The sequence below is a fragment of the Aquarana catesbeiana genome, linkage group LG04, assembly GCF_042186555.1.
Source record: "Aquarana catesbeiana isolate 2022-GZ linkage group LG04, ASM4218655v1, whole genome shotgun sequence".
NCBI lineage: Eukaryota > Metazoa > Chordata > Amphibia > Anura > Ranidae > Aquarana > Aquarana catesbeiana.
The window spans coordinates 496,460,200-496,482,219 of NC_133327.1; positions in this window are offsets into that span (position 1 = coordinate 496,460,200).

A 22,020-nucleotide genomic window follows, 5' to 3' on the forward strand; every position below is an offset into this window, starting at 1 on the left:
TAAGGACCCCAACATCAAGCCCCCCGCACAGCACGAACTCTATGAGGAGTATGTATACGCAACATGGCTAGAAAACGGTTGGCTGCTCATAATGAAGTAACAGAATGCACTGAAGAACAGCAAGGCCTGTGAAGAGCAACCTGAAAAACAGCAATGAGCGGACAAGAACGCACTGAATAATCAAATACGAACTCACTGCACGCACTGAAGAGCAGATACAAACCCACAAGCACAAACTGAACAGCAGAAAACGATCTGAAAACCACGAGTCTGAAAAAGCGTGAATCGTCTCTCACCAAACTTTTACTAACACGAGATTAGCAAAAGGAGCCCAAAGGGTGCTGCTCCTGGTTTGGAACTGCCCTTTTATAGTCTCGTTGTACGTGGTGTACGTGACTGCGTTCTCGGCGATCGGAAATTCCTACAACTTTGTGCGACCGTGTGTATGCAAAACAAGTTTGAGCCAACATCCGTCAGAAAAAATCCATGGGTTTTGTTGTCGGAATGTCCGATCAATGTCCGATCGTGTGTACAGGGCGTAAGTCTTGGCATTGGGATCGCAGAGCTGTTGAAGGTCTAGGGAAATGACTATTGGATGTGAACATTGTTCCATAGGAGATGGACCATAACAAGTGTGCTGGGATGTCATAGGTCTCAGCACAGAAGATCTGTTGTTGCACAGAGTCATTCTACATTTGTGGCTGATGGGACAGGGTCCACTCAGTACATACTGCACATCTCTCTATTACATTCCTGATCTGCTTAAAGGTGAAGTCCTGCCTGGGCTTGTTTGGTCGGGCTTCTCCTGTGGATCACAGGAGTGCAATTTGTTTTACACTCCTGTGACCCATTTTCAGCAGAGAGTGGGCTGAAGTCTGCTCTCTACTGATGTCACAGAAATCAGTCCAGGCACCGTGTCATCATGACAACAAAGTCTGGACCTGCCAGGTGCTTGGACTGACACCCGCCTCACCCTCTCAGAGAGCCGCTGAGAGCCTGAGACATCCGCTCCCCGCCCCTCCACAGCTCAGCACTCCGGTGAGCAAGGGGGGCAGAGCAGAGAGCTGCTGATTGACAGGCAGCAGCTCTCTGCTCGGGGAGCTAAGAGAAGCCAGTCATCAGCAGTGTTCGATCGCTCGGTTCTAAAGTGCAGAGGCACCGGGGGATAGATGCAGCATCCACCTAGGTAAGTATAAAACAGCAAAAATAAAAAAAATAGAGCATACTTCTCTTTTAATGAATTAAAAACTTGGCTGATGGTTGTTGTCAGTTTATATTACACAGAAACTAGCCTTTTACTAGAACTGCAGCCCAGAGAAGGAGAGCCCTCCAGAAGTGTCCTGTTTACCTATTTCCAGGGAGATATCAGCTCAGTGGTGGATGAGCACTTCAGCAGAGCTCTTAGCCAACCCAGCAGTTATTCCCCAAGCAGTACTGCTGCCAAGACTGCCAGTACTGCCACTGGTCACTGATGAATTAATGTACTGCCACTGGTCACTGATGCATTAATGGCTGACCAGTGGTCAGCCATTAATGCATCAGTGACCAGTGGCAGTACATTCATTCATCATCAGTGATCATGACCAGCAGTGACAGTACATTAATTCATCAGTGACCATGACTACCAGTGGCAGTACATTCACTCATCAGTGACCATGACCAGTGGCTGCAAATTCATTCATCAGTGACCATGACCAGCAATGGCACTAGTAAATTCATTCATCAGTGACCGTGACCAGTGACAGTAAATTATTCATCAATTACCATGACCAGTGGCAGTAAATTCATTCATCAGTTACCATGACCAGTAGCATTAAATTATTAATCAGTTACCGTGACCAGTGGCATTAAATTATTCATCAGTTACCGTGACCAGTGGCAGTAAATTCATTCATCAGTTACCATGACCAGTGGCATTAAATTATTCATCAATTACCGTGACCAGTGGCATTAAATTAATTGATCAGTGGCAGTAAATTCATTCATCAGTTACCATGACCAGTGGCATTAAATTATTCATCAGTTACCGTGACCAGTGGCATTAAATTATTCATCAGTTACCGTGACCAGTGACATTAAATTATTCATCAGTTACCGTGACCAGTGGCAGTAAATTAATTCATCAGTTACCATGACCAGTGGCATTAAATTATTCATCAATTACCGTGACCAGTGGCATTAAATTATTAATTAGTTACTGTGACCAATGGCATTAAATTATTCATCAGTTACCGTGACCAGTGACATTAAATTATTCATCAGTTACCAAGACCAGTGGCATTAAATTTTTCACCAGTTACCGTGGCCAGTGGCAGTAAGTTATTCATCAGTTACCGTGGCCAGTGGCAGTAAATTATTCATCAGTTACCATGGCCAGTGGCAGTAAATTATTCCTCAGTTACTGTGGCCAGTGGCAGTAAATTATTCTTCGGTTACCATGATCAGTGGCATTAAATTATTCATCAGTTAACGTGACCAGTGACATTAAATTATTCATCAGTTACCGTGACCAGTGACATTAAACTATTCATCAGTTACCGAGACCAGTGGCATTAAATTATTCATCAGTTACCATGACCAGTGGCATTAAATTATTAATCGGTTACTGTGACCAGTGGCATTAAATTATTAATCGGTGACCGTGACCAGTGGCAGTACATTCATTCATCAGTTACCGTGACCAGTGGCAGTAAATTATTCATCAGTTACCGTGACCAGTGGCAGTAAATTAATTCATCAGTGGCAGTAAATTAATTCATCAGTTACCATGACCAGTGGCAGTAAATTACTCATCAGTTACCGTGGCCAGTGGCAGTAAATTATTCATAAGTTACCGTGGCCAGTGGCAGTATATTATTCTTCGGTTACCATGACCAGTGGCATTAAATTATTCATCAGTTACCGTGACCAGTGGCATTAAATTATTAATCAGTTACCGTGACCAGTGGCATTAAATTAATAATTCACCAGTGGCATTAAATGGATATTAATGCAGGGGGCGTGGCTAGCTGATGCTGAAGATGGCTGCATAACTACACAGCTCGTCAGTGAGGGGGAACACCGGAACGAACCAGGCCTGCTGGAAGCCACGAATCCTGCCCATCTTCACACCACAGGTGCAGGAAGGTGCCGCCGACAATGTCCCGCAATGCTGGGAGAATTCAAGATGAAAAAGCTCACATCCTTCATGTTTCCTCCGGAGGAGGGTCAGGTTAGTGAGTACCAAGATGCCGGTGGCCTTGCTGTGCCGCGAGAAGCAAACACGGACCTTCCAGACGCCAGTCAGGGAGAAATGGGCTTCTCTGCTCTGCAGATGGGCCCACAATCTCAACAACATCTTTCTCCCTCACTGCATACTGTTGATTTATTTGTTCTTCTCAGTTACTAACTGTTTACCCCCATTGCGGCATAGCTGATCCCAGTTTCTTGTTTTTTTACGCCACCTTACAAACCATTACTGTTCTACGACCACATAGCAGAAAAATATAAGTTTTCACAGTTTTGCCTATTACTAAGTTATATTGACCTGTTGCTTTCTTCATAGCTCTAGCACGGAACTCACAGCACAGCGATTCTTACCCCTTTATGGATCCGTTTCTATGGGCACCACCAACCCATTCCACCTCGGGTCTCCAGACAGATAACTGTAAGTGTTTACGGATCACTCCACCCTCACCTACACCCTTGAACACAAGTCATGACTCTCACCATACTCTCCCTCAACGCCAAGGGTTTGAACCACCCGGCTAAGAGACACTCCCTGTGGCTCACCGCTGAAAAGCTTCAAAGCGACATAATCTGTGTCCAGGAGACGCACTTACTGCCCAATAACGAATGGTACACGCCAAGGGTTCCCTCTATCACCAATTATATTTAACCTGCTCATGGAACCTCTGGCGGAACACGTACGCTCCAACCCTGCAATTATGGGATTAACGATAGGTAAAACCTCACACAAGATCAGTCTATTTGCAGACGACGTGATCCTGATTCTCACTAATCCAACCTCTTCCCTAGCAGCAGTACAAAAAACACTAGATTGGTTCGGACGGGTCTTGTACTATAAGCTTAATACGACCAAATCCCACATCCTAGCTCTTAAATTAGAAGCCACAACCAAGAATCTACTGTAAATACAATACCCTTTTGCGTGGACAGACAATAACATTTCCTACCTTGGGGTCCTTCTTACACGTTAGGTCAAACACCTCTTTGCAGCTAATTTCAAACCACTCCTTCACAAACTGCGAATAGAAACCCAGTCAATATCAAAGCTAGAACTATCTTGGTCAGGCAGGCTCACAGCATTCAAAATGCTCTACCTCCTCCTCCAAATTATTTACTTATTCAGGACACTCCCCATTCCCATACCCAAGTAATCGCTTCAAACACTATTCAATAACTGTATATGGAATTGAGGACTATTACTTAGCGTCGACACTGGATCAACTTACTGAGTGGTTCCACTCAAATCCTGGTAAACTATGGGGCGAAATAGAACATGCAGCATTACTGTGCCCAAATCTATTTTGGTGGCTGCTGAGCACCCCTCTAGGTTCAAAAACACCATCAGCACTACCTCTCACCATGAAATCCTCTGTTACTGCATGGAAAAAGTTGGCCCACACAAGTAACACCCTCCCTAACACACATTTGATACCAATCTCTATTGAGTCTCTTCATCACCTATCACCTGACCTAACATTGTCCAGATGGTCCCGGCAGGGTATCAAATCCATCCATGACTTATTCCAAGGATCCTGACCAAAATCCTTTCCTCTTCTACAGCGCAAATACAAATTACCACCTACAAACCTATTCACGTATATTCTGGTCAAACACTGCATTGATAATCTACATCTTCCCATATATACAATACATCCCAAAGCATGGGAGTTCTTCACATTCCCAACGCTGAAGAAAGGGATATCTCTCTTTTATAATATTCTACATCACAAACTCAGATTCACTAAGGCAACTCCCCACGTTCACTGGGAGAGAGATTTAGGACAAACATATACAGAACACGAATGGCAACATGCGTTACACTCAATCTACAAAGCAACTAAATGTTCGGCATTATGGGAACTAGCCCAAAAACTGTCCCTCAGGTGGTACCTAACCCCTTCAAAACTAGCTCTGTTCAGTAAAAATTCCCCAAACTCCTGCTGGAGATGCAAATCAGCCAAGGGCGATATGTTTCACATATTCTGGCAGTGCAACCTTCTCCAAAAATATTGGAGAACTATAATCCAAGTCCTAACAGATATTACCAAGCAACCTATCTCCCTATCATCTGACTTGGTGATCTTAAACCTCAATATTGACTCTGTTCCACAGCCCTTCAAACATGTAACAACACACATCCTACTAGCTGCGAGACTGAGTATAACAAGATTGTGGAAAACTGATAAGGCCCCCCCAGTGGAGCACACTCTCGAGCTAGTCAACACTCATTACAGTTATGAACTAGCCATGGCTTCCAGTGGAAATTGTCTAGCTAAAGAACAAAATCTGTGGTTACCATGGGTTCAATGGGCGGGAGCTCTGTAAAATTCCCCTGAAGAAATAGAATTTTGCTCCTAAGATTGGTCATGATATAGCATCAAGCCAGAATTGCAAAGTTGAATGTTTTACCAGTTAGTAATATCTCTTGCCTAGGTTACGTAAAAATCTGTAGACTCAGCTCTCCCCCGGGAGACATAAGTGATCCCAGTGGGGGTCTCATGGGGGAGAAGATATCACTATTTCAAGGTAACCTTATTGCTCTACCGATTGTATATGTTTCTGCTTCCATAATCGTTTGTTTCGGATGTAAGCCGATTCGACTCATATAACATGTTTCTTTGTATTGAAATGTACATACTTCTTTGCAACACGTTGCACACTGCCTACAGTGTACTACTTTCTTGTAAACTATTGAAAAACAATAAAAAATTATTGGTTAAAAAAAAAATAATATTATTGCCACTGGTCACGGTAACTGAAGAATAATTTAATGCCACTGGTCACGGTAACTGATTAATAATCAGTTACCGTGACCAGTGGCATTAAATTATTCATCAGTTACCATGACCAGTGGCAGTACATTTACCCCTCCCCCCTCCCCCTGCCATGCTGCATATTACAGAAATCACAGACACTGACAGTAACAGACTCAGTTTATTATTAATCATGCAGCCTGCATCCCGTATAGCATCTGACTAGCTTATTTAGTGCTTACTTGTTACTTGAATCACATTGATTACTGTCGACTTTGTCCCTGTCTGTGCTGCTGTCTGGACATGCTGCAAGGAATTTTCTGGTTTCTCCTTGTCGGCGCTGGCTCCTCTTGGTTGCAGTCTTTCAGGCAGCTGAGCTTGGGCAGCAGCTTGCTACGCTCCTCTCATGCCCCTGGGCCGCCTCCGCCCTCTGGCCGTGAGTGACATCATGCCGCCAGGACGAGGAGGCTGTAACCCTAGGGGGAGTGGCAGCATCACGATGATGGTGCTTGTGTGCCGGGTGCAGGAGCGGAGCATTATTGTAACATTTATCCATGACACAGACACAGAGAGAGACAACTGTCTGACAACCGGCCCACTGAGCCATTGGCCCACCGGGAAACTCCCGGTAGTCCCGATGGCCAGGACAGGCCTGTCCTCTGCAGGTGGATGTTGGGCATGCTTGTCCTTGTTTTTCTGCTGCTGGCAAGGGGTTTTGAGCCACAACATGCAGAAGGTTGGTGGAGTGGATAACGAAGCTGTCCTCATCCTCCTCATCCTCTGTCACCCAGGCTCAGAGTAGTTTGCCTTCCAACGTAGCTGCCAAAGCGGCCTATTCCACCGGCTCCTTGTCCACAGTCACTCCTTCCATAGCCCCACCATCATGCATGGAGGAGTCCCCAGAATTATTCGACCACAGTGTCAGGTACATGCTGCTGGAGAATGCGCAGCGATTTTAAGACTCCGATGTTGGTTCCCAGTTTGAGGAAGGCTTACCAGAAGGATTGAACTCATAAGAACATACGTTCAATGAGTCAATCAAGCTTGTAACCCCAACGGGTAATCAAAGAGAAGAGCCTTGCGATTGGATGGTGGTAAGGCTTCAGTATATGTCCACACTTCTGACGGAACTCAAGGTAAATGGCAAACCTTCCCACGGGTCATCTCAGATGGATAATCCATATATGAATAAAGAAGGGGAGCCACATAGCATAATACCGTTTGGGAAAACAGATTTATTAAAATAAGTAAACAACTTACATTTCGGTAGTAAGAAAAGCGCTTCAAATTAAAATTATGGCAGGCAGTGGAGTCTCCCGACGCGTTTCGTCTCAAAAGACTTCTTCTGGGGTGCTCACTCACTGCTGCCATACCCCTTAATATAGATATCTAAGCCCCCTTAATGAGGATATAGCTCGTGTCTAAATTACAAAGGTACTTCCGGGTTTGGCCAAAATGGCGGACCCGCGTGCGTTCCACGCCTCAATTGGGTGTATGTATATGCGTTCCAGCATTGTACTGAGAAGTTGCTATAAGATGTAATCAAAATATGAGTGTAGGGACAAAGTAGGAATGTAACTGAAATAGGAACCACTTCCTAGTAAGGATATTTACAATATAAAAGCTGTTATTACCATTCTTCCATATCGTAATGGAGAAAAAGAAACGAGATACCGGACGTGCGTCACCCGTTCAGACGGGATGAACACGCGTCACTTCCCCTCGCATGGACCGCTATGGATGAACAGCGGTTCAAGCCTCGTTTTGATGCCTATCGACCTATCAGTGGAGATAGGGAGACCGAGATATCTGATGTGCGTCACCCGTTCGGGAGGGACACACACACGTCACTTCCCTTCGCCTGGACCGCTATAGGTCAACGGCGGTTCAAGCCTCGTTCTGATGCCTAAGTGGGGCGTGCATCGCCACGTCACCCGGGGCGAGAGCATGTGATTCACTATCACATGGGCTGCAGAAAATAAACCATAAGTCAAGCCTCGTTTTGATAACCAACAACATAGTGACATCAGTAAAGAACTCTATATGAATAACAGTGGAAAAGCACAATGTGCAATAACATAAAAATCTACGCCACAGAGAGTATGGTCTTTTAATGAATAATGGAAAATTTAGACATAGTGACTCTTAGTGTGTTCCGTGAATAGTGATATTGTGATAGATTAATAATGATAAATCATAAAAATAAAAACAAAATTAAAAACTATATTAAAAATAAAAATAAATAAAAAAATAAAAAATAAATAAAAGTAAAAATAAAAATAAAGTAAATAATAATAAAAATAAAAAATAAAAATAAAAATAAAAATAAAAATAAAAATAAAATTAAAAATAAAATTAAAAATAAAAAATAAAATAAAAAATAAAAATTAAAAATTAATAAAAAAAAAAAAATAAAATAAAAAAAAAAAAAAAAAAAAAAAAAATATATATATAAATAAAAAATAAAAAATGAAAAATGAAAAATGATTAAATAAAAAATGAATATAGATAAATGTGCATATAAAGGGTGGTAAGGAGATTTTCATCTCCATATACCATCTCCGAATGTTATGATGTGACTCAAAAAAAATTTTTTTAGATGTAAAGTGTAGAAAATCATTAGTAGTGACATCATCCTTATCAGTGAAATCTTTGTGTATATGTGTACATAAATTTGGCTTCTATAGACTCGAGATATATTCTCAAAAAAATTCACAGTTAAACACCAGTATACAAAAACTTATGATTACTCTGAAGTAAAACTAGGAGTCATTGATAAATGCATTAATGTCAATTTCCATATTCATACCCCTTGGGGAGAGGGACTGTAGCTCATGTATCCAGAAAGTCTCTAGGCGGGAGACGCCCCTGGTCTTAGCACCCCCTCTCCAAGGTGGAGTATATTGGTCGATAACTAGAAATTGTGAGCCTAGTGGGTTACCGTTATGGAATTCTTTGAAATGTCTAGGTACACTGTGTTTGGACTTCCTCCCTTTGATTAGGGCAATATGTTCACCCACTCTTCTAGTAAAAGTTCTCGTTGTGCGGCCAACATATTGTTGGCCACATGGACATGTAATCAAATATACTACATATCTGGAATTACATGTACAAAAAGGTTTGATGGTATACCTTTTCCCTGTGACTGTCGACATAAAATGTGTGGTCTTGCGTCCCGTTAATGTATTATGTCGGCATACAACACATTTCTTACATGGAAAAAATCCAGTCAAATTATGGAAAAAAGAGGGGTGAACTGGAGGGTTCGTAACATTGGGTGCTACCAGGCCACGTAGGGATGGTGCTCCTTTATAAATTAGTTTGGCTTGTTCCGGTAATATCTTAGCTAAAATATTATCTTGCTTCAACACCCCCCAGTGCTTTTTCATAATATTTTTAATTTGTTTGTGTTGCACTGAATATGAAGTTAGCATTGCCCACTTGTATGTGGAATCTGGTTCCCTGTCAGGTTTGACTTCGAACAGGGAATTTCTGTCAATATCTATAACTCTCTGGAGATCCAATTCTAAAGTAGTATTGTCATACCCTTTGTCTAGAAACCGTTGTTTTAAAATATTTGCTTGTTCTCTAAATACTTCCACGTTTGTACAGTTCCTACGAAGACGCAGAAACTGACTGCGAGGAACTGCGTTAAGCCAAGATCTGTGATGACAGCTATCTGTGGGAATGAAACTGTTTCGATCTGTTGGCTTAAAATATGTATTAAATTCAAATTGATCGTTAACAATCCTGATTTCTAGATCTAGGAAGTGAATCACATCTTCACTCGCTTCATAAGATAAGGAGATACCTCTATCATTATTATTAAGGTGTTCAAAAAATTGTTTCAATGATTCTGAAGTACCACTCCATAGGAGGAGGATGTCGTCTATGTATCTAGCCCACAGGACTAGTGAGGTAGTCCCGTTGGAATAGACGACATCCTCCTCCCATTTGGCCATGAAGAGGTTCGCAAGACTCGGAGCGAATTTCGCTCCCATGGCCACTCCACGTTGTTGCAAATAGAACCTTTGATCGAACCAAAAATAGTTATGTTTGGTCGCGAATTCAAGCAACTCTATCAAATAATCGCACTGGAAAGAAGCCAGAGATTCCTCCCGGTAAAGGAAGTGTCTGACAGCCTCTATGCCTCTTTCGTGTGGTATGCACGTGTATAACGAGGCCACATCCGCTGTAGCCATGATGAAACCTTTCTGTAACTGAATCCCTTCCAAGCGTTTAATCGTAGAGCTGGTATCCTTCAAAAAAGAAGGTGTCTTTGAAACAATAGGTTGCAAATAAAAATCAATGTATTTGCCTATTCTAGACGTGATAGAATTAATACCACTCACGATGGGTCTCCCTGGAGGGCACGTCGGGTTTTTGTGGATTTTTGGCAAATAGTAGATGGTGGGGATTCTTGGTGCAGAGGGTACCAGGAAAGCTTTCTCCTTTTTATTTAGAATCTTAGAATCATAACCTTTGGTTATAAGAGTCTGTAGTTGTTTCTTGTATATACTAGTGGGATTATTGGAGAGTTCTACGTAAGTATCTGGTTCTCTCAATATCCGATACATCTCCTTCTCATATTGGCTTTTATCCAACACCACTATACCTCCTCCTTTATCCGCGGGGCGGACAACTAAATTTTTCCGTGCACACAAGGATTGTAATCCTTTTTTTGGTAAGGATGAATGTCGAATATGTTTTTCTGGTAGTCTGGCAAGATCATCAAGAACGAGATCTCTAAAAATTTTCACTGCAGGAGTGATAGGGACTGGAGGGACAAATAAGGACGGATTGGATAATCCCGAGTGTACAGTACCTGAGGTAGCTGCTGGGTAATCAGTTCGGGTGGGATTGGAAATCAAATACCTTTGGATGTTAATTTTACGTATAAATTTGTGAACATCAATGAATGTATGAAATTTATTCAGTTTCTTGGGGGGGGCATATTTGAGACCCTTATCGAGCACTGATATTTCAGCCTGAGTAAGTGCCTGGGTACTCAAATTAAATACCCCTTGTCCTACTACACTCTTTTTCTCTTTTCTTTTCTGTACTCTCCTCCCCCCTCGGCACCCTCTCTTGGGTCTGGACCTCTTTTTGTGGTGTGTCGGTCCTCGTGAAAAACCTGATTATGGTAGGTCGTGGGATTTTGAATATATGGAGGATCGACATAGCTGTCTCTCCTGATGTGGGTATCTCTAAGAGGTGAATATCTATTATAGGTGCGGATTGGGGAGGAGGGGTACCGATAGTAAGGACTTTCGTCATAATACGAAGAATTGGTACGTGTCTCATGTCTTGAAAATGAGGGGCGTTGGGGTTGGTTATCATACTCCCAATGGGGACGTGTGGCGGAGTGGTATACATCCCCTCTGGGGTTTCCCCTACCTCCACGTTTCCCTCTGTGATTGCCCCTACCCCTTGAAAGGTTTTTAGGAGTATGTGGGCTATAATGACGCACTCTTGGTTGAGATTTGTATGGGTCTTCATTGTATCTTTCAGTGTCCCTAGAGGGTCGACCCTTGGTGACAAGGGGATGGGAGGCTAGAGTTGTTGGAGGTATGGGGGCAGTTGTTGGTATGGCCGTTTCACTGTTGCCAGACGAAACTTCCATAGGTGGAGCAACCAAAAAAAGTTTCTGCCACCCAAAAACACCATTATTTCTATAGTCTCCAACATCTCTAGAATATTTCTTCTGTTTTTTATATTTCTGATCTCTGTCCTCCTTCTCCAGATGACTCTGGAGATTAGAGGACAAAGAGTTATATTCTTGAGTATTTTTATGTGCTAGTAATTTGTCTTTCAAATCCTTGATCTCCCTATCCAGAGAGACCAATCTATTCTTTTTCTTAGAAATAAGTACATTTAAAAAATTAATACCAGCATCATTAAAATATTTAAACCAGGAGTCTAAATCGGTTTCGCCCTGTTGGGGTTGAACTTCCCACCGGAGGCTTCTTGGTACCATTTGTTCGGAGATATATTGTTGTAAAAATACTAAATCCCACTGAAGGTGAAGTTCAGTGGTCAAGATGTTTTTTAATCTCAAAAATAGACCTCCAACCTCCGTGTCACTCCCAGTTGTGACAAATACTCCCTCGGTGTTAACCTTATGGGCGGCTCGATAATCAAAAATATCCATCTTGGCAGAAGAAGCCAATATAGATAAGGGTAGCTGCAGTGTTTGTTCCAAAATAGTATACAGACCAGAAAAGATAAAAATGTAACCCTGCGCTTACCAAACAAAGGAAGCAGCTCACACAACAAATAAGGATTTTGTCAAATTACAAATGCATATACAAGTGTAGCGCTGTGGATTAAAAAGCTAGTAAAATAATAAAAATAAAGGAAAAACGTCTATGTCAAACAACCGTAGTTGCAAATTATGTTAATCTTCACAGATAAAGAAAATAGACAAAAATAAACAAAATAAAGTCTCTGATGTTTCTTCAGATGTTTTTAAAGGTTTGAAGAGAACTGGTGTTAGTCCAAAGGTATGTATAGTTCCTTATTCACCACGTGGATAATACATGCAAACGAGTGATGAACCCTCCACATAAGGAAAAATGAAGGCTTACCAGAAGGATTGAACTCATAAGAACATACGTTCAATGAGTCAATCAAGCTTGTAACCCCAACGGGTAATCAAAGAGAAGAGCCTTGCGATTGGATGGTGGTAAGGCTTCAGTATATGTCCACACTTCTGACAGAACTCAAGGTAAATGGCAAACCTTCCCACGGGTCATCTCAGATGGATAATCCATATATGAATAAAGAAGGGGAGCCACATAGCATAATACCGTTTGGGAAAACAGATTTATTAAAATAAGTAAACAACTTACATTTCGGTAGTAAGAAAAGTGCTTCAAATTAAAATTATGGCAGGCAGTGGAGTCTCCCGACGCGTTTCGTCTCAAAAGACTTCTTCTGGGGTGCTCACTCACTGCTGCCATACCCCTTAATATAGATATCTAAGCCCCCTTAATGAGGATATAGCTCGTGTCTAAATTACAAAGGTACTTCCGGGTTTGGCCAAAATGGCGGACCCGCGTGCGTTCCACGCCTCAATTGGGTGTATGTATATGCGTTCCAGCATTGTACTGAGAAGTTGCTATAAGATGTAATCAAAATATGAGTGTAGGGACAAAGTAGGAATGTAACTGAAATAGGAACCACTTCCTAGTAAGGATATTTACAATATAAAAGCTGTTATTACCATTCTTCCATATCGTAATGGAGAAAAAGAAACGAGATACCGGACGTGCGTCACCCGTTCAGACGGGATGAACACGCGTCACTTCCCCTCGCATGGACCGCTATGGATGAACAGCGGTTCAAGCCTCGTTTTGATGCCTATCGACCTATCAGTGGAGATAGGGAGACCGAGATGTCTGATGTGCGTCACCCGTTTGGGAGGGACACACACACGTCACTTCCCTTCGCCTGGACCGCTATAGGTCAACGGCGGTTCAAGCCTCGTTCTGATGCCTAAGTGGGGCGTGCATCGCCACGTCACCCGGGGCGAGAGCATGTGACTCACTATCACATGGGCTGCAGAAAATAAACCATAAGTCAAGCCTCGTTTTGATAACCAACAACATAGTGACATCAGTAAAGAACTCTATATGAATAACAGTGGAAAAGCACAATGTGCAATAACATAAAAATCTACGCCACAGAGAGTATGGTCTTTTAATGAATAATGGAAAATTTAGACATAGTGACTCTTAGTGTGTTCCGTGAATAGTGATATTGTGATAGATTAATAATGATAAATCATAAAAATAAAAACAAAATTAAAAACTATATTAAAAATAAAAATAAATAAAAAAATAAAATAAAAAAATAAATAAAAGTAAAAATAAAAATAAAAATAAAGTAAATAATAATAAAAATAAAAAATAAAAATAAATATAAAAATAAAAATAAAAATAAAATTAAAAATAAAATTAAAAATAAAAAATAAAATAAAAAATAAAAATTAAAAATTAATAAAAAATAAAAAATAAAAAAAAAATAAATAAATAAATAAAAAGTAAAAAAAAAAAAATGAAAAATGAAAAATGAATAAATAAAAAATAAATATAGATAAATGTGCATATAAAGGGTGGTAAGGAGATTTTCATCTCCATATACCATCTCCGAATGTTATGATGTGACTCAAAAAAAATTTTTTTAGATGTAAAGTGTAGAAAATCATTAGTAGTGACATCATCCTTATCAGTGAAATCTTTGTGTATATGTGTACATAAATTTGGCTTCTATAGACTCGAGATATATTCTCAAAAAAATTCACAGTTAAACACCAGTATACAAAAACTTATGATTACTCTGAAGTAAAACTAGGAGTCATTGATAAATGCATTAATGTCAATTTCCATATTCATACCCCTTGGGGAGAGGGACTGTAGCTCATGTATCCAGAAAGTCTCTAGGCGGGAGACGCCCCTGGTCTTAGCACCCCCTCTCCAAGGTGGAGTATATTGGTCGATAACTAGAAATTGTGAGCCTAGTGGGTTACCGTTATGGAATTCTTTGAAATGTCTAGGTACACTGTGTTTGGGCTTCCTCCCTTTGATTAGGGCAATATGTTCACCCACTCTTCTAGTAAAAGTTCTCGTTGTGCGGCCAACATATTGTTGGCCACATGGACATGTAATCAAATATACTACATATCTGGAATTACATGTACAAAAAGGTTTGATGGTATACCTTTTCCCTGTGACTGTCGACATAAAATGTGTGGTCTTGCGTCCCGTTAATGTATTATGTCGGCATACAACACATTTCTTACATGGAAAAAATCCAGTCAAATTATGGAAAAAAGAGGGGCGAACTGGAGGGTTCGTAACATTGGGTGCTACCAGGCCACGTAGGGATGGTGCTCCTTTATAAATTAGTTTGGCTTGTTCCGGTAATATCACGAGGACCGACACACCACAAAAAGAGGTCCAGACCCAAGAGAGGGTGCCGAGGGGGGAGGAGAGTACAGAAAAGAAAAGAGAAAAAGAGTGTAGTAGGACAAGGGGTATTTAATTTGAGTACCCAGGCACTTACTCAGGCTGAAATATCAGTGCTCGATAAGGGTCTCAAATATGCCCCCCCCAAGAAACTGAATACATTTCATACATTCATTGATGTTCACAAATTTATACGTAAAATTAACAAATCCCACCCGAACTGATTACCCAGCAGCTACCTCAGGTACTGTACACTCGGGATTATCCAATCCGTCCTTATTTGTCCCTCCAGTCCCTATCACTCCTGCAGTGAAAATTTTTAGAGATCTCGTTCTTGATGATCTTGCCAGACTACCAGAAAAACATATTCGACATTCATCCTTGCCAAAAAAAGGATTACAATCCTTGTGTGCACGGAAAAATTTAGTTGTCCGCCCCGCGGATAAAGGAGGAGGTATAGTGGTGTTGGATAAAAGCCAATATGAGAAGGAGATGTATCGGATATTGAGAGAACCAGATACTTACGTAGAACTCTCCAATAATCCCACTAGTATATACAAGAAACAACTACAGACTCTTATAACCAAAGGTTATGATTCTAAGATTCTAAATAAAAAGGAGAAAGCCTTCCTGGTACCCTCTGCACCAAGAATCCCCACCATCTACTATTTGCCAAAAATCCACAAAAACCCGACGTGCCCTCCAGGGAGACCCATCGTGAGTGGTATTAATTCTATCACGTCTAGAATAGGCAAATACATTGATTTTTATTTGCAACCTATTGTTTCAAAGACACCTTCTTTTTTGAAGGATACCAGCTCTACGATTAAACGCTTGGAAGGGATTCAGTTACAGAAAGGTTTCATCATGGCTACAGCGGATGTGGCCTCGTTATACACGTGCATACCACACGAAAGAGGCATAGAGGCTGTCAGACACTTCCTTTACCGGGAGGAATCTCTGGCTTCTTTCCAGTGCGATTATTTGATAGAGTTGCTTGAATTCGCGACCAAACATAACTATTTTTGGTTCGATCAAAGGTTCTATTTGCAACAACGTGGAGTGGCCATGGGAGCGAAATTCGCTCCGAGTCTTGCGAACCTCTTCATGGCCAAATGGGAGGAGGATGTCGTCTATTCCTACGGGACTACCTCACTAGTCCTGTGGGCTAGATACATAGACGACATCCTCCTCCTATGGAGTGGTACTTCAGAATCATTGAAACAATTTTTTGAACACCTTAATAATAATGATAGAGGTATCTCCTTATCTTATGAAGCGAGTGAAGATGTGATTCACTTCCTAGATCTAGAAATCAGGATTGTTAACGATCAATTTGAATTTAATACATATTTTAAGCCAACAGATCGAAACAGTTTCATTCCCACAGATAGCTGTCATCACAGATCTTGGCTTAACGCAGTTCCTCGCAGTCAGTTTCTGCGTCTTCGTAGGAACTGTACAAACGTGGAAGTATTTAGAGAACAAGCAAATATTTTAAAACAACGGTTTCTAGACAAAGGGTATGACAATACTACTTTAGAATTGGATCTCCAGAGAGTTATAGATATTGACAGAAATTCCCTGTTCGAAGTCAAACCTGACAGGGAACCAGATTCCACATACAAGTGGGCAATGCTAACTTCATATTCAGTGCAACACAAACAAATTAAAAATATTATGAAAAAGCACTGGGGGGTGTTGAAGCAAGATAATATTTTAGCTAAGATATTACCGGAACAAGCCAAACTAATTTATAAAGGAGCACCATCCCTACGTGGCCTGGTAGCACCCAATGTTACGAACCCTCCAGTTCGCCCCTCTTTTTTCCATAATTTGACTGGATTTTTTTCCATGTAAGAAATGTGTTGTATGCCGACATAATACATTAACGGGACGCAAGACCACACATTTTATGTCGACAGTCACAGGGAAAAGGTATACCATCAAACCTTTTTGTACATGTAATTCCAGATATGTAGTATATTTGATTACATGTCCATGTGGCCAACAATATGTTGGCCGCACAACGAGAACTTTTACTAGAAGAGTGGGTGAACATATTGCCCTAATCAAAGGGAGGAAGTCCAAACACAGTGTACCTAGACATTTCAAAGAATTCCATAACGGTAACCCACTAGGCTCACAATTTCTAGTTATCGACCAATATACTCCACCTTGGAGAGGGGGTGCTAAGACCAGGGGCGTCTCCCGCCTAGAGACTTTCTGGATACATGAGCTACAGTCCCTCTCCCCAAGGGGTATGAATATGGAAATTGACATTAATGCATTTATCAATGACTCCTAGTTTTACTTCAGAGTAATCATAAGTTTTTGTATACTGGTGTTTAACTGTGAATTTTTTTGAGAATATATCTCGAGTCTATAGAAGCCAAATTTATGTACACATATACACAAAGATTTCACTGATAAGGATGATGTCACTACTAATGATTTTCTACACTTTACATCTAAAAAAATTTTTTTTGAGTCACATCATAACATTCGGAGATGGTATATGGAGATGAAAATCTCCTTACCACCCTTTATATGCACATTTATCTATATTCATTTTTTATTTATTCATTTTTCATTTTTCATTTTTTATTTTTTTTTTTTTATTTATATTTTTTTTTTTTTTTTTTTTTTTTTTTTACTTTTTATTTATTTTTTTATTTATTTTTTATTTTTTATTTTTTATTAATTTTTATTTTTTATTTTTTATTTTTTATTAATTTTTAATTTTTATTTTTTATTTTATTTTTTATTTTTAATTTTATTTTTAATTTTATTTTTATTTTTATTTTTATTTTTATTTTTATATTTATTTTTATTTTTTATTTTTATTATTATTTACTTTATTTTTATTTTTATTTTTACTTTTATTTATTTTTTTATTTTATTTTTTTATTTATTTTTATTTTTAATATAGTTTTTAATTTTGTTTTTATTTTTATGATTTATCATTATTAATCTATCACAATATCACTATTCACGGAACACACTAAGAGTCACTATGTCTAAATTTTCCATTATTCATTAAAAGACCATACTCTCTGTGGCGTAGATTTTTATGTTATTGCACATTGTGCTTTTCCACTGTTATTCATATAGAGTTCTTTACTGATGTCACTATGTTGTTGGTTATCAAAACGAGGCTTGACTTATGGTTTATTTTCTGCAGCCCATGTGATAGTGAGTCACATGCTCTCGCCCCGGGTGACGTGGCGATGCACGCCCCACTTAGGCATCAGAACGAGGCTTGAACCGCCGTTGACCTATAGCGGTCCAGGCGAAGGGAAGTGACGTGTGTGTGTCCCTCCCGAACGGGTGACGCACATCAGACATCTCGGTCTCCCTATCTCCACTGATAGGTCGATAGGCATCAAAACGAGGCTTGAACCGCTGTTCATCCATAGCGGTCCATGCGAGGGGAAGTGACGCGTGTTCATCCCGTCTGAACGGGTGACGCACGTCCGGTATCTCGTTTCTTTTTCTCCATTACGATATGGAAGAATGGTAATAACAGCTTTTATATTGTAAATATCCTTACTAGGAAGTGGTTCCTATTTCAGTTACATTCCTACTTTGTCCCTACACTCATATTTTGATTACATCTTATAGCAACTTCTCAGTACAATGCTGGAACGCATATACATACACCCAATTGAGGCGTGGAATGCACGCGGGTCCGCCATTTTGGCCAAACCCGGAAGTACCTTTGTAATTTAGACACGAGCTATATCCTCATTAAGGGGGCTTAGATATCTATATTAAGGGGTATGGCAGCAGTGAGTGAGCACCCCAGAAGAAGTCTTTTGAGACGAAACGCGTCGGGAGACTCCACTGCCTGCCATAATTTTAATTTGAAGCGCTTTTCTTACTACCGAAATGTAAGTTGTTTACTTATTTTAATAAATCTGTTTTCCCAAACGGTATTATGCTATGTGGCTCCCCTTCTTTATTCATATATGGATTATCCATCTGAGATGACCCGTGGGAAGGTTTGCCATTTACCTTGAGTTCCGTCAGAAGTGTGGACATATACTGAAGCCTTACCACCATCCAATCGCAAGGCTCTTCTCTTTGATTACCCGTTGGGGTTACAAGCTTGATTGACTCATTGAACGTATGTTCTTATGAGTTCAATCCTTCTGGTAAGCCTTCATTTTTCCTTATGTGGAGGGTTCATCACTCGTTTGCATGTATTATCCACGTGGTGAATAAGGAACTATACATACCTTTGGACTAACACCAGTTCTCTTCAAACCTTTAAAAACATCTGAAGAAACATCAGAGACTTTATTTTGTTTATTTTTGTCTATTTTCTTTATCTGTGAAGATTAACATAATTTGCAACTACGGTTGTTTGACATAGACGTTTTTCCTTTATTTTTATTATTTTACTAGCTTTTTAATCCACAGCGCTACACTTGTATATGCATTTGTAATTTGACAAAATCCTTATTTGTTGTGTGAGCTGCTTCCTTTGTTTGGTAAGCGCAGGGTTACATTTTTATCTTTCCCAGTTTGAGGAAGGTAGTAACATGAGCCTAGAAAGAGGGAGTGCCACAGAAGGACAAGAAACTGGCAGTCATGTTCCCCCGGCTGTAGCATACTGCCAAGTTCGCTCCAGTGATGAGGAGGGAGGGGATGATGAGGTCACTGACTGTACTTGGGTGCCTGAGAGAAGAGAGGAGGGAAGTGAGGAGGAGGAGGCACAACTCCAATGAGGCAGGATGTCCTCTATGGGGCAGCTTAAGGTCAGCCACCCTATTGCATTACACCGCAGAGCTCCACAGGTGCAGAGCGCTGCTGACTCCCCACTGACTTTTAAAAGTTCCTTGGTGTGGGCCTTTTTCAACGTGTGTGCATCAGATTGTACCATTTCTGTTTGCAACCTATGTCTGAAGCAGATCAAGTGTGGCCAGAACAGCAACCACTTGGGCAGCACATGCTTGACCAGACATATGATGACCTGCCATGCAGTCCATTTGCAACAACACTTGAAAGACCCACACCAAAGAAAAAGGCGGACTTCTCCTTGCTCCTCATCTGGGATCTCCAACCCTACTATACCTTCAGTCCTCTCAAAAACCTGCACTGAAAGGAATGAAGGTATAGCAATAAGTGTCCCAAGTACTTGCAGCCAATCTGCTAGTAGTACACCACCAAATGATTTTAGCAGGCAAATTTCCCTACCCCAGTTGCTGAACCGTAAAAAGAAATTCGATCCCAGCCATCCACATGCTCAATGTCTAAATGCTAGCTTGGCCAAATTGCTAGCACTGCAACTGCTGGCTTTTCAGCTGGTAGAATCTGCCCCCTTTTGTGAATTTGTGGAATCTGCTGTACCTCAGTGGCAGGTTCCAAAATGCCATTTCTTTTCACGGAAAGCCATTTTGGCCCTCTACTGGCATGTAGAAGGCAATGTTTTGGCCTCGTTGAACAGGGCGGTCAGCAGTAAGGTTCATATGACTCATGGTCCAGCAGGCATGGACAGGGAAGTTACCTTTCCTTCACGGCATACTGGGTAACTCTGCTGGCAGCTGGGAAGGATGCAGGACAGGGTTCAGTGTTGTTGGAGCTTGTTCCGCCACCATGCCTCCAAAATGCTAGTGGTGATTCTGCCACAGCTCTCTGTTTCACCCCCTTCTCTTCTTCTTCCCCTATGGCCTCTTCTGCAGATTTGTCCTCTGAACCAGTGGTGCTCCGTAAGCGTTCAAGGGGCTATGCAAGAAGTCAGGCTAAAACATGCAATGTGGTGCTTGAGTTGGTCTGCCTGGGGAACAGGAGCCACATGGGGCAGAGATTCTGTCAGCTCTTCAGGGGCAGGCTCAGAGGTGGCTGACGCCACGCCAGCTTCAGCCAGGAATGGTTGTATGCAACAATGGCATCAACCTTCTCTCCGCCCTCCGACAGGGACAATTGACCCATGTTTCATGTTTGGCACACGTCCTGAATTTGGTGGTGCAGCGGTTCTTGAGCAAGTACCCAGGCTTACAAGATCTCCTGAGGCAGGCCAGAAAAGTTTGTGGTCATTTCCGCCAGTCATACAATGCCAATGCTCGGCTGGCTGACATTCAAAGGGAATGCAACCTGCCCACCAACCGCCTCATTTGTGACATTCCCACCAGGTGGAACTTAATGTTGGCAATGCTGCAGCACCTGCACACACAGCAGAGGGCCATCAATTAGTACCCGTTTGAGTATAGCACCAGGACAGGGTCAAGGGAGCTTGGCTTCTTTTTACCACGCCAGTGGCTACTGACCAAGGATGTCCTGTCACTGTCCTGTCACCATTTTAGGAGGCCACAAGGATGGTGAGCAGCGACAATGCATGCATCAGTAACACTGTCCCTCTAGTCTTCCTGCTGGAGCACATGCTTTGTGGAATTATGGACAGGGCACTTGAGGCAGAAGAGGAGGACTTCCTTTCCTCTCAAGGCCCCCTTTATCCAGATAGCATTCCTTCGGGCCCGCCAAACACACAGGAAGAAGAGGAGGAGGATTGTGTCAGCATGGATGTAGATGATAACACTCAGCAGCAGTCTTCAAGGGATGGTTTTCAGTCCCCAGCATCCTAAGGAGTTTTATGTGGCTGGGAGGAGGTAGTTACGGATAATGTGATCCTTAGTGACCCAGAATCGAATGCCTCTGCAAGCTTACACTGCATGGCCTCCTGATTCTGCAAAGCATGCAAAAGGACCCTAGGATTCGTGTTATCAAGGAGAGGGATCATTACTGGCTGGCAACCCTTCTTGATCCACGTTACAAGGGTAAAGTTGCAGAACTCATCCTGCCTTCACAGAGGGAGCAGAGGATGAAACATCTTCAGGAGGCCTTGAAGAAAGGTTTATGTAATGCATTTCCAGACCCTGGTAGGTTACCATTTCCTGGTGCTGGACAACATGTTGCTGAGGCTTCGTTCAGTCAGAGGAAGAGCTGTGGAGAAGGTGGCTGGCTGACCGATGCCTTTAAACAATTTTTCAGTCCTCAGCACCGAGGTCTCATTGGTTCAAGCAACCATTGCCAGCGCCTGAATTATATGGTGCGGGAATATCTAGTGG